This window comes from Siniperca chuatsi, linkage group LG3, assembly GCF_020085105.1.
Source record: "Siniperca chuatsi isolate FFG_IHB_CAS linkage group LG3, ASM2008510v1, whole genome shotgun sequence".
NCBI lineage: Eukaryota > Metazoa > Chordata > Actinopteri > Centrarchiformes > Sinipercidae > Siniperca > Siniperca chuatsi.
In genome coordinates, this window is record NC_058044.1 from 11,257,269 (window position 1) to 11,272,182 (window position 14,914).

The following is a 14,914-nucleotide window of genomic DNA, read 5'->3' on the forward strand; positions in this document are numbered from 1 at the left end:
AGTCGTTCACTCGATTTGTTCAATTTTAACGGCTCTCCGTGTGTTTTGCGCAGTAGTTTAGGGTTAAAGAGGTGAAACAGACAAAAGACTCGGCGTAGGTTATTTCTCCCTTTTTAGGTCCGAGCGAGGCAGCCATGTTGTTGGCGATGGGTAACGTTAGCTAGGCAGTGAGTGGATAAATGATACGTGGCTTTATTAAGAGTATAATCGATAAAGGTCCGATTCCGCTAAAGGTTGCGGTCAGTTGGCATATGTGTCGGTTGTGTGTGAGGAATAACGGCCGAGCGTTTTCGGTAATGTGTTCGCCTCTGCTTGGTCGCTTTTCGGGTAGAAAGGGGAGGATCTGGGAGTCTGGCCGCAATAAAATGAAGGGTCAGTCGGATCAGACAAGCCAGAGTCTGGCTACCCATACCCTACTGTTCCTAGTTAGCAATAGCGCTATCTAGCAACGCTCGGTAAACTTCATTTCCTCGGAAATAAACGTCTAACTTTCGCCTAACAGTTTTCCTTCCAAATCGCGGAACCGAATTTGTTCGCGCTTGTTTATCGTCGACTTTAAAAAGTGTGGAGAGAATTTTTTTATTTTTTTTTCCAAGCCCATGTATTTTTTTTTCTACCCCTCCCAGTCTGCATGCAGGCTATGTCAGAGTCATGGTCGGTCACCTGAAGTTCAGGGTTTTTCCCCCTTCCCTTTGCAGCCATTCATTGCAGACAGACTACGATCAATAACGCGGTTAGAAAAGGGAAACGACAGTTATGCTCTACTACGTTGCTTAAAATAACGCTGTGTCGCAGCAGAAACCTATTGTAATTCCCGTGTATTTGATTTTTGGTGGGAGGTTGGTTTACTTTTGTACGTTTGACCCTCCGTATCTTGAATGTCCGTATTGTGTCTTAATCAGTCCAGATAATGAAAAGCTGTGATAACACACTCCGGCCACTAGAGGATTGCTTAGATGGTAGTGGGCAATGACAACGGTTACTAAAGGAATTATCCGAGAGTGACATTTTTTTGGTCTTGATCATTTCTGCTTAATACATGCGTAAGCAAACAGCTCAATTAGTCATATTGGTATGCAAATGTAGTGAATAATTGACTGACTCATCTTTAAATCAACGACGGCTTGATACATTTATCTTATGACACTACCTTCTTTATTTCTTAAATGTCAGACCATGCCAGCTGTTCAGCATAAGCAGCCACGATGAAAAAAAGGTTACTTAAAGTTGTCTCTTTTACTCAGTTTACTTACATGAAGTTATCTTTTAATTTCTAAAGGGTTCGAGGACAGAATGAGCTCCTGCACTTCTCCCAGTTTAATATTTCTGACACATTAAATAAAAAAAATATACATCACAGGGTAATTCATGCAGCTTCACACAATATACACACATTTTGTGTTTTTATTTTTTTAGTGGTAATATTCACTGATCTACTGCTCAGGTGTTTGACCTAGGGTTGAACTTGGGAAATTGCAGCGGTTGGCTGGGAGGCATAGAGGTGGAGACTGGGTGACAATGGTAAGTGACTGAGTGTATCTCTGTGTATATGTGACTGAGTGACTGCGAGATATTTGGACAGTGAGTCCTCCCTGATATGCTGCATAAGGAGTATATAAGCCACATGGTTGGACTGCACAGAACAGGGTCATGATATACAGTATAACCGAACATAAACCATTGCAGCCTTTTTCTTTCTTTTTTTTTTTTTTTTTTTACTAACACTCTGCCTACCGATGGCTTCCTTTAGGGAGGTTGTCCAGTGAATGTGTTTTCCTCATCGTTAACCAAAGTCTGTGTATTTAGTGTACAGTGTAATCATGAAGTACATGCAGTAGTTTGTTATTTTAACACCTGAAACACCTTTCCTTTGCCTGAATTTCCCATCTTTGTTAGTGACATTCATCTACTTCATTTGAAATTACATCTGTATAAATGTTTCCATGCTGTTTGTACGCTGACTAGATTAAGAATACAGTATGGAGTACAGTATATGGCCCATTGATACTTTTATAAGTTGTACATTTTTCTTCCAAATAAGAAAACGTGTCCAGTTTTGGTTAATTGGAGTGACTCATTGTGTAGGATTTTATGACATATCACCCTGTTAACAGGGACACATGTATATTAATAGTTTTTGAATATTTTTGTGAAATGAGTCAGTAGTCTCAAAATGTAGCAGAATTGGAATAGATTTTATGTTTTTTGGGTAGCAGACATAAAAGCATGTTTTAGCATCTGCTGTAGTACCTTGAGTAGGGTAATAAATAGCAATTGATTGTCCATTTCAACATCCAAATGTACCCTGGAGTTGAATTTAGGATTTTTTTTTTTAAACAAGCCATTCTTTATAATGATTAAAATATGTAAGGACAGGCTTTGTTAGTTTCAAATGTAAAAGAATTAATAGGCTAAACCAGTTTTAACATATTAGAAAAATTGTGGACATAATAATTGTAAGATCAGTTAAAACAGTTAAAATGCATGAGGTTGTTTAGAGTTTAGACATCATGTTTTTAAAAAGGCACACGGTTTAGGTGCAAAAACTGTATTTCACACAGTGTCATCATTATATAGTCTGGATCAGTCAAACATGAAGTCCAATATTTTCCGTCTTTTGGCCAAGAAGACCAAAGTTGGCCCATGTTAACCTTTCAATTAAGCTGCTTTGTAATTGGTCTGCAACAAAAATACTCTTCACCAACGTATCTGAAATCATGTACTCCTGTGTAGGCACTGTACTGGAGCACTCTTGTGCCTGTGTTCCTGGGTTTAAATGAAAGCCTTTTTCTGATTTAGGAGTTGTTTCCCTCCTCAGTCAACAAAGTGTCACCGAAAAGTATGAATTTGTCAGAAGCTTTTTGCGCTTTGTTTTGGATCTTCCCACTCTAGAATGGAAGTGTCACCTCATGCCATTCGCTGTCAGTCTGTGTGTTTTCATTATTCAGCCAACAACACCCTGGTGGTGTGCCAGCCAACAAGCACAATATCGAGCTTCAAATCTCTTCATCTGTGGTGGAAAAAGGGCAAGCTAATACACTGGCTTTAATGCTGGAGGTGCTTTATCTTAGCACAGACCCAGATATATGGGTTGTGTAGTCCAGTGTGCACTGTCCTATTGTCTGTGGCACAGCTTGTGAGAGGAGACTATTCTTAAAGTGTGTGTGCACGACACGCACATGTGAAAATGAAAACGCAACCCTTGTGTGTCTGTGTGTGTGTGTGTGTGTGTGTGTGTGTGTGTGTTTGTGGGTACATAAGCTGGCTATGGAGGTCACAGTACAGTATGGCGCCTTCACTCTGACAAGTAAACATGACCTTTGGTGCCACAATGAAAACTGCCATTCTTTATGACCTTGCAGTGTGTTATTGTTTGTGTAATTTTGCTGCCTTATTACTCACTCTTAAAAGTTAGGGTTAGTGAAAATGCTTATAAGGTCTAATATTTTGTGTATGTGACTTTGTGATTTAAAAAATGAACAGGCATATTCAGTATTGTTGGCATATTCTATGCTAAATTGTACATATTATAGGCGGTGATATTAGATTAAACATGTCCCTTTTTTAACATTTCTCAACCAGTCGTCATCCTTGTCCTCAAAGTGGGTAAGTATGTTAAAAATATAGACTGCATGAGAGTCCATATCATAAAGAGCACAACCTTATGTGTATTGGTAGGAACGCTTGTATTCTGCTCCCCTTTCCCCTGGTTATCTACATTTGAAGTAGAGAGATTTTTAACATTTCTAGACAGATTTTTGCTCCTCTTTGTCAGCCAATAGCTGACTGACTGGGTGGCTCTCTACCTTACTGTAATGGCGGGTCACTGGCTCCCTTCCACTTGCTATGATTATAATGACCTTGGTGGGGCTGGGGCTTGAAAACATTGGTTTAAGGGGAAAGGAAAATGAGAGGAGGTTTCCATTTCACTCTTGGCATTAAATTTGTGGGGAATTTCTGCCAAGAATCCCCCACCTCAACACCACCGCCGCGTTCCCCCCTCAAGTTGATGGGGCTTGGGTGCTCTGGCGGTGTCGGGCGAGTGGAGCTCAAGCGAATAATGATACACAGGCTTTAACTTAGAAATGAATTAAAGGGCAGGGGAAAGGTGGTGGATGCCTCACTCACCATACACTGTCAGAGAGAGAGCATAGAAACCTGCTTTCAGTGAACATTCATATTCAGTGGCCAAACTGGACTCTGCCTTTTGTTTTCACTTGATAGCAAATGAAAACACTGAGACTGATGTGAATAAACAGTTAGTTGTGTAAGGTTTAATTGGCCTGGTTTCAAAGAAGTTGCTAAGCCTCTGGGTATGGATCTCATACACAAACGCTAACCTTATTTACTACTTTAGACAATTGGCAAGGAACATATGCAGCAGGGTGGTTTATCATCATGTCATTGATCATTTTCAGGGTTAATGCAACTTAAAAATAAATGTTTCTGGTCTGTATGTTACTCAAGAATAACCTATGAAATAGGATTTTTTCAAAATAACTTCTTTGGGGCGCCCTGGTGGCTCACCTGGTAGAGCGTGCGCCCCATGTACTGAGTCCTTACTGCAGCGGCCGGGGTTCGCTGGTTGATTTGAATTTGTGTGCCCATTTATTTCACATAGCTCATTGTAGTGTCACTATAGAACATGGCTAATGCCTGAAATTGAAAATTGACAGAATATCGGCGTAGATCCCTGTGTAGTGGCAAGTTTGACAGAGTATCACATCTACTTTCGTTAAACTTTTGGTTAAGTTATCATTTGGAACCTGCCGAGTACAGCCATACCAATAGAGAACTATACTGTGAAACTGGGGGTCAAGTACCTTGTTCATCATCACATTGACAGTAGGTGTCTCCACTTATTTCACTCTACCCATCCAGGAATTCAAATCAGAGACCTTCTAGTTACAAGGTCACTTCATTAGTCCTTACACTAGCACAGGGAATATAGTAGGAAATTCCCCTCCCGGGCAAACTTTGTGTCTCATAATTGTCATAGCCTCTACTAACTCTCAGCTCAAAAATAATGACTGATTATTTCCACAATTCACAAGTTGTTGGCTGTTAGATAAGCTATGCTACTTAAGGTAGCCCAACCCATCTATCAAATATAAACAGTATGGCAAAAGTAAAGGAGAATCCAGAGCTCGAAGACCCTCCCATTTTATTTAAATCTCCTTTTTAGCAGCATTGTGGATTCCTAGTAAATTATAGTAACCCCTGGCGACAAGAAGTGGATCAGACAAAACCTGTGTGTCTACATTGTTCAACCCAAGTTTGGGTAAGATATGTCCCTGCAAATAGCTATGTCAAACATGCTAACTCATTTGTGGTGGCATGACCCAGGTGTGTCTGTTATCGAAGCTTTAAAAAAACAAACCAAAAAAACAACTGGGGTCCAAGTCCTTCTCTCCGTGGTGTTCAGGCTGCCTCCCGCTACACATTCGGGCAGGGCCATAACAAATGCCATAGGAGTGTTTATCTGTGTGAATACTCATACTCGCAAACAAAATGGTATTCAGGCATATGATCAAAGATCCTACTATAATGTTCCTTTACAAGTATACAATATTGTAATTAAGTTGGAGCAATACTGACATATTGCCTTTTACGTATTAACCATAATGCAAATGTTTGTGTGACTTAATTTTAACGGTAAGAAAAAGGCTCATTGTATTTGTTTTTTATTTCTGCACCGAAAACGTGTAACCTTCACCTGAAAACCCTGGTACACTGTGAGATTTTGCATACTGTCACCCCTAAATTGTCGCTCTTGTTTTATAAACCACAAATTTTCTTTATTAGAAAATGTTTGAGGCCACTGGAAGGAGAACTGAGTGTTTAATAATTTAGCATTCAGCAGAAGAGCCGATAAAGTGTTGTGGATGGTAGAGAAGTCTAAAGTAGCTCACCCAAAGTTTTTAAGTTGCTCACTTATTTAATGGCAAAGCAACAAAAAGTGACAAAATATCTTTGCAGAAAATAATGATCTTTATTTAAGATTTGACCATTTTTAATATTATGTGCCATAATAATGTATATGTCCAGCGCGAGTATGACATTCAGAAGGTTTCATTTACCTAGGGTTGGCTATTGAATCTGAATCCTTTTTGAATACCAACTAAAATGGGTTTGTAGCACCAGTTATCAAAGAAGTGTAGTTTACTTGTTCTTTTATCAGCTTTTGCCCGATTTAAAACATTGTCAATTTTGTACAGTTTTTTTTATGTAGGATAACAGCTGTAATCAATAAACAGTTATGGTTATTTTAATGAATAATAAAGAAATAAATGTGTTTATACTCAACTTCAGATATTCTCAGTGCAAAAGGCAAACACACAGTCCTGCATTTACCAGTGATGGTAAAAAAAAAACAACAACATTAAGATACTTTGTTTTTTGTTTTTTGTTTTTTGTTGTCTGCTGGCATCTTTAAAAAGTAAATTCTAGTACTCTACACCACAGTTTAGTTTAAATTGTACCATTAAAAAAAAACAAACAAACACTGAAATGGTCAACTTTTAAAATGTTGAATCTCAGATGAAAACCTCTGATTCATCTTATTTACCATCTGATTACAAATAACTTAATTCAGTATGAATAACTTAAGTTGAAATTCACCGTGGAAATATATTTTTTCTTAAGAAGTGCTTTCTCTAAGCAGATAATCCTCTGCAGCACAAAATCAGGTAACAGTAGTTGTCCTAATACCTCCAGTACAGTACCTGCCTGTCTGCCTGGTCTCAATCAGACCCCCTTCTGTGTGGAATGGAAGTGCCTCAGCCTTGGTAACGATTTTTCCCGTGTTGACAAGTCACAACATGGAGATCTACAGCTCGGAGAGCAGCCCTTTGGCTACGCAGAGCCCTGCTTGCACTGAGTAATAGCAATCTCACAGGAGTAGCAGGCTTTCAGCTGGCAGCAGTTCATACGGAACAGCTCGCCGGTGCAGCTGGGAAAGACAGAGCAGAGTGGAGAGGGAGAGAGGAGCTGGTGGTGGTAGCAGTGGAGATGGAGGGAGGGAGGAAGTGGAGAGGAAGAGCTGTTAAGAGCTTTGGGCGGTTTCTCTGTTGTTGTACCACACAAGTGCATCCAGGCCCTGCAGGACAAGCCTTTAACAGGCATGAGGGATGGAGAGCATGAGAGGAGGAGAGGAGGAGGAGGAGGCGGCAGCAGTGGAGGAGGTGGTGGTCTGGGGAGCTGAAGCCGGCCAGTCGTGCCAGACACCCGCTCTAAACAGGGATGTGATTTATTGTTGGACTCAGTCTCACGTTTCACTCCTAGAAAGACACTAAAATTACAATGTACAGCGATGAAGAACTTCCACAATTGTCTTAGAAGACAGCCCATTGCCTGTGGGCTGTAAAGGAATTTTGGAGCATGTGGAACATCTTTAACTAGTATGTGAAATTGGGAGGTTTTTGACATGGTGGCATCAGATTTGTGTTTTTTTTTTTTTTTTTTTTTTTTTGGCTGTGGATTCTGTCCCTACAAAGTTACTGCTTTAGCATATTATACATGAACTGTCCGTAAAGCTGCTTTTTTAAACCATCGCCCTCACTAAATGCACTCTGCACGGCGCAGTGCTATGGGATGACCTCACTTCCTGTGTGGGTAGAGGAGGACAGGAGACCTCTTACACACATATGCACACAGACATTCTCTCTCAAGCCTGCCTCTAGTTAGACTTTAGTGCACTAGCCAGGCTAGCCCGTCTCTCCTCTTGGTGTGGAAGTGTTTCCACATTGCACATTTAGGCAGTCAAGAGCAAGACACAGGCTAATGTCTTTAACTAGCTGGGCTAACAGTTGTGTGTCTGCAGCTTTTTGGGATGAAGGATTAGTTTTATAGGGAGATTAAAAGTACTGGGGGGGGGCTGTTACAGACACAGGATAGTAGGACCATAAGGCAGTGACAGCTCTCTAGGGAAACAATATATCACCTCTAAAAGGAGAGTGGAAGTGTTTGGCTGCAGGACAAAAATCCTGAGAAGTTAAAATCATTGATGTGATGTCATCTCTGAGAAAGCCATTGTCAGTGCCGTGTGAGGTTGTTTATGATGCTGAAAATGCAGGTGAGTGTCTTGACTAATTCAGTGTTGTAGAGGAGGCTTCCCGATTTGCACAATGTAGTCGTAGCATCCAAGTGCATTAAAGCAACGATGCGACTCAGGTCGCATCCTTTCATTGTTTACCAAGGGCATTTGGTCACTTGACTTTGCCCTTGTGATGCTAATGAGATTAGCTAATCACTGGATATTTCACTCTGAGTGAGAAGCCCTGTAGTTTATGGTACCTGTAAGAACCATAAACATAAGTAGAAACAAATGAAGCTGGACAAATTAGCAGAGTAAGATAATGAATGAATGAATGGATGTATGTAGCAAGCTATTCTAAAAAGAACTAAATCAGATGGCTCGGCTCATGATTGCCCGTATGTTCCCACTGCCCACGAATGTTTGAATGGGGGCCATGTTGGTTCAGATTGCCATGTCATTAATCCCTCGTACTCTACAGGGGAGTGGTCAGCGGCAGATGTATTTGCACTTCCTCCAGAAGGTTTTCTAGATTAGCACAAATCCTCCCAGAAAAAACGTTTAAAAACCTCATTTGGCACGCACAGCCAGACTTTGTGCTCATAGCTGGCCAAAGACAGCCATCCCTCCCTCTACATCTCATTCTCTCTGACTCCCCTGATTTATTTTTTATTTTTTTATCCCCCACCTTATGGTTCTTAGAGCTTAGCCCCGTGTCGATTTGGACAGTCCAGTGTAATTGTTTGGAAACTAGGTTCTGTCATTTGCATGTAGCAAGCAGCCACTTTGCCAGTTTCAGTGGTTTGACCTTGTTGTACCTGCCAGCCAGAAATGAGATCATCAGAAGAGTAGACGAGAAGCTGACATCTCTCCTCCACCTACCCGTGGCTTTAAGTGATGGTTGTCATAGCAATCATTATGCCACAGAACAGACTCAGTGGGTGAAGGATGGCTTTGAATGCGGCAGCCTCAGGTCACAACCTGGTTATGACAGAACAGATAGACCTATGAAGGTTGGTTGCAGTACACAGTCTGCACAAAGTAAACAGCCGCATACATCGTATGTCAGGCTCATATAGATTTCAGGTGGAGATTGAAATTACTGAGGCAGGTATTGGTGTAACAGAGAGGGAAAGAGCAGCATGGGGCGAACAATGCCTCTCATTCCCATCAGCTGCCCTGGCCAGCATTTAACATGGAGATTGGAAACGGAATAAGCTCTCCCCCCATTCTCCCTGGACCTGCATGTAAATGAGGTTAGCGGTTAGCATTTCCTGCTGTGCCACAGCAATTCTTCTCCCTCTCTTGGTCCTTCTTTTTCCTTTTTTTAATAATGGCCTGAAAGTGCTCCCCCTTTCCTGGGGTAGGGACCGGGACCAATGCTGATTAGTGTCCCTGTCCTAAGTGACAGGCTAAAATCCAAGCAGGCACTGCCTTGGGCGCCTCTGCCAAACAGCCGTCAAACCAATACCACCATTAAAAAAAGGCATCTTCCCCACCCCCCTCAATTCTCAAGATTCCCTCCCTCTTTCGTCTTCCTCACTCCTCTGCTCATTCTCCCTTGCCATCCATTCTGAGTGTCTCTAATAGACACTGCCTCCATCGCTCTAACACACTGTCCCCTTGCATACAACACGTACATATAGAATTACCTCTCACTCTACCCCCACCTCCCACCGGACCTTGCTTTGTATCCCTGGGTGGACTGGCTGCTATAGAGCTGAGTGTCCCTTTTGCCAGTAGGGTGATTTACAAACAATACATGGATGCTGTACACACTCCCACCTTCCACCCTCCCACTCTCTCTCACTTCTCTTCCACAGACACAAAATCACCTCTGTGAGGAGCTTCAGTATGCCAGAAAACTACACAGCAGGGTGATGGCCTGTTCTTTTCGCACTTGTTCCAAAGAATGTACCCCATCTACTTGAGAATGCTACCGCGACATCCACGTCTAGGTTGAATGAGGTTACTTTGTCAACCGGAAGAAAAATTGATGGGATCTGAGTTGTATATCAAGTGGATTGTAATTAGAAATGGTAATCGGAGCTGCATTCATGACAATTTAGCCTGAAAGCAACGGGAGTTATGTTAGTTGAACAGTTGCGGGCATATGCTAATTACTCAGTGTTTGAGAAGAGGAAATTGTGAAAAGTAAAAAAGCACTGAAAAGATGTCACTGTTATGTCTCTATAGTAGCTGTAATAAACTGGTTACCATCATGCTGTCCTCTGGATTTGTTACTATGTCAGTCTGTAGGAAACACTGTATATGCGATACCCTGTAAAACAACCACTGCAGCACGGCAAATTGATCTGGTTATGTCAGTCAAATTGGAATGCTACCAAGTACATTTTAAGTAAGCAATACAACATTTTAAATTCATAGAAAAATAATGTGTGTTATTGTGAGCACTTATGTGTCAGAGGCAGGCTTTTTTCTACCATATGTGGTGTTTTAAAGTGTGCTGCATGTGTTTGCCTGTATTCAGTTTCACAAAGAAGGATGCCACCCACATATGCCTATTCCTATGAGATAGAATGGCTTAAGTCTTGATGAATATGAACAGCTCTTGTGAACAGCTCTTTCTCACAGAATCAAGAGATTGGTCTTTGTAGTATAGTGTTTAGACACTATACTGGCAATGAGCCCCATTTACCAGGCATCTCATGATTTCTCTTAATTTGTTTGGATATTTACTGGAAAATGGACAAAAAACATGTTCATGTGCATCAGCCACAGTTACACATAAGTTCCTAAATCTATGGTGTAAATCAATCAGTCAAAAAGTGTTATTTTTCAGTAATTACTAGCTCTTAGGTTAGTTATTCTTAATTTGTTTGAGGGAACATGCCATCTCAACAGCATCCTTCTGAATAGCCTACTGCCTTTTCAAAAATGAAAGGATTGTGTTTTGGCTGGTTACAGACAGACATGGCATCTGGCTTTTTTCCACAATAAATGGAGTGTTATATTATGATTCATGATAGCAATGCTAATTATTACAAATTTTGGATAGATGTTTGTACTGTATTGAAATTTAAAGCATCATTGTATTGTGTCTTTAGCCTACAAGCAGTGGTACAATAGAGCAGTTAAAGCATAAAGGCCTAAAAACACTGAGCTAAGAAGCACGTAAAGTGGCTAAAGCAATGAAGATTAGAGAAAATGGTACAATGTAAAATTAAAATATTTGAAGAAATTTGGCACCTTCCAAACCCATGTGATCAAATGACCATTTCTGAGCAGAATGGCTGGTCAGCATTTTTAAATGCTGGATTTAGACTTATGCTGCTGAGTAATACTCCTCACTGACACTTTGCTGTGAAGGACCCCAACATGCTAATCTGTTGCGGGTTTATTTTCTTGCATTTCTTGGATGGAAACTTTTTGCCGGAAAACATTTAGTAAATACACAGGCAGTTGTTATTTTGTTCAATTAATGGGGGATGCTCATGATGAGAGACTAACCCTGTGAAGGCACTACATAAGTTGCACATAGAAGATAAGAGGAGGTGTGTACAACCTTGTCGGACATGAGATTGTCTTTTCTAATGGCTGCTTAGATTATTTACCAGTGCTTGTAAAGCAGATTCAATAAAATAGCATGACTCATCGTTACCAAAAGTCATTCATAATAAAATACAAATTTTAGCAGAGTTTGACAGTAAAATCATCTAGTAAGATGCTGACGCAGGGCCAGTTGATTGTCCAAACCAGTGCCTTGGGAATACCAGTATGCTGGTTTAAGTATTTTTCACCTTGTAATTAGCCAGTTTATCCTTGCCTCTCTGCTGTGGCACAGACCCACTCTACTTTTCTGTTGTTTTATGCACCCAGTCAGAATCAATGCCACCTCAGAGCTGGTCAGGGATCCAGTAGCTTGGAGAGCTAAAGTGGCTCATGTCATGAACACATCAATGTGCTTTGGATATTCATCATGCATATCATACGTTTGTCAGTTATATTAGTGAGTTTAATCTGGTTGGTTTCAAACAGTGCCTTCACTTACCACAAACGCACAATATCCACGACCAGCACTAGCAGCAAATGCATCCATGAATACAATAAGTGAGCCACTTGGTGTATTTCTGCGGTTTTCTACATTGATTTGATGTAGGGGTGTACAATATAACGATATACTATATATATTGTGGGTGCTGTTGTAAACCAATGAGCAGGACTGTTGGTGGAAATATTGCATTTGTGGAAGTATTGAATAATGATTTTTGAATCAATGTGATTAATTACTTATAACTACTTATTATTTTATGCATTAATAATTTGTTAATTGACTGATAGCTGCCATTGACAGTCTTGGTAACACAACACAATAGTGACGTTTAATACACATCATCTATCGGTTGTTTGAGAGAACTGAATGAAGTCAGTCCACAGTTTGAGAATTTGTGGAATTGGATCTCTAACATCCAACACTTGCCTTAAAACAGCAACACATTCACAAACTAATTTCTGATTTGGGGAGTCACTTTATGTAGTCTGTACGATGGCACATGAATGCACCATTCTGGCGAACTTTTCATCACTCTGCTTTTTCAATTGCATTTCATTGTAGACTTTTTAAGAAGCAAATTCTGAATACACACACATCTCTGATAGTATGGTGCAGTAATTAGAAAGGGACTGCCCTTTGTCCACCAATGGGGATTGGTAGACATAGATGAGATTTGACAGTATCATGTCTAATAGACGTTTCAAACATTTTGATGCTGTTTTTTGGACTGTGACAGCTTTTGGAACATTGGCCTGCTTTCACTCACCAATTTGTGTCATTAGCCGGGTAATACAGTTTCAAGCCTGAACTGTAGATTATTGCTAGAATGATCATCCTAATAATTTTGTGGGAAACTCTCTGTGTTCAACCACGGAGAGTGTTGTTAAGTGAGAAAAGTTCTAAAATTGCAACATATGTCTATTTGTGGTTGATTAGTTACTCACGCAGGCTTTGCTGTAATGGTCTTACACCGTAATCATGCATTTGCATCAGGATGTTGTTGCATGTGCAATGGAAATGTACTCTCCTTTTAGAAATGTGGGGAAATTGTTAAATAGCTCACTGCAAGTACTAAATTCATATACTGTGATACTTGGCAGCAAATAAATCTGAATTCAACTTTTGGATTTTGGAAAACAGGTTTGTTAATCCCAACCTTTATACTCTTTTCTAAAATGCAGTAATATATGTAACACCCATGTTTAGATGTCACAACAAAACAGGCACACAGTGAATTATATTTTAGTGATACCAACATTACCTTAATGCCATAATACAAACACATGTACAACACAGCATGGTCTGTCCAAAGCATGTTCAGAAACATCTGAGTTGCACACTAACTTCCAGTCCAGGTTGAATCATTTCAGGGTAGGACAATAAAGTCACTAATCAGATTCAGTTGTTATCTCCTCGAATCACAATCTTTGTAATATGTCAACTTATGCTGCAAAGATGCAATAGACATATCACTTCTCTCCCTCCAGCAGTTTAGGTCCATAGCTTTGATGACACATTTGAGGTCATGAGCAAGTTGTTTTTTTTTAAACATAAGATGCTAAAAATGGAAGGGAAAAATAAACTGGGGGTAAAGTGCACTTCATCTGCAATGAGGAATTTCAGAGGTCTGGGGCTCTCAGTCGTCTCATTCTCTTCCAAGAACACTTCTCCTTCCTGTTTCACCTCTGGCATGCCGCCCAAAGTACCCACAAACCACGGAGGCCAAGGCCGAAAATACACAGATGGTAATTTGCACTACATTTCAATACGACTCAGCCGCCATTATATATAGCCCTGCTGCCTGAACTCTGATCCTCACTGAAAGTATCGCCTCACCTCAGATTGCAACTAAAAGATGGGCTTTTTATGTCTTTGTCACAGACTACCAGGTGGACAGGATAACAGAGATAGTTGGAGTTGAAATGGAGTTGATTCTGAGGTTTCATAATGTTTTTCATGTCTAACATGAACCTTGATCAATACACAGGAGGATCCCCCCCCCGGATTAAGACGTCACGTCAACATAATTAATTGCTAGAGGTTTAGCTTACTCATGCATAGAAGAAAAATAGGTGTCAGTTTTTCAAGTCACTAAAAGTAGAGGCCTTGACAACTACTAGACCTATATAATTGACTACATATATACCAAATGGATGTATATGGAAGTACTGATATTAAGAGTACAGTTTGTCTAATGGACTGCACTTAATTCAAAAAGGTTAATTTAAAGGAGTGGTGTTACTTCCCAACACAGGGCACAGGCTATCACACCATCAACAAGTTCATCAAAAGTTACCTGCTTCACTGTATGACATTTTGCTTCAATGATCACACAGTTTGCCCATACCCTTGTTGGTTGTCATGTTTCATCAACTTCATAATGGAAATAACATGATGGATAAACTTTGGAGCAATTATCATGTTGCTCCTGCAAAAGAACAACAGCGTTTTGGCAGATTGATGGCGTTCAATTTTATGTGAATGGAGGGAAATATGTCTGCTAGCACCCACACATACAGCTGGATTTATTTAGAGCATCTGTGTGTTTATTTATTTATTTTTAATATTTGTATTCCCAGTTATGGAGACAGGAGAAAGAGGGAAAGGGATAAAGGGAGACATATATAAGAAGAAAATAAGCATGTTGGTGTGAAAGAGATCAAGCAAGTGGGAGATTATGGAAAAGTGGAGGAAGGCGATTCTGATCCAGAGTGTCCCAATTAATGGAATTACCTTCCTCCTCGGAAGGACCGTTTGTCATTTGCAGAGACGTGAGCCCGCCAGTAGAGCGTCTCTCCCACCATATTGTCCAGCAGGCACTAATAAGGCAGCCCTGACCGCCGGGCGTGCTCATTAGCATAGCC

At 40.5% G+C, this 14,914-nt stretch overlaps 1 protein-coding gene and 1 long non-coding RNA gene across 6 annotated transcripts in view; both read left to right on the forward strand.

The window, feature by feature from the left end:
- znf827 (zinc finger protein 827) overlaps positions 1–14,914 on the forward strand; it is a 70,036-nt gene that overhangs the window by 423 nt on the left and 54,699 nt on the right. The gene's annotated exons all lie outside the window — the stretch shown is intronic.
- LOC122873681 lies at positions 16–10,257 on the forward strand. Its single transcript, XR_006377492.1, has 2 exons — positions 16–1,521; positions 9,859–10,257. It is a non-coding gene; the product is annotated as an uncharacterized LOC122873681 (long non-coding RNA).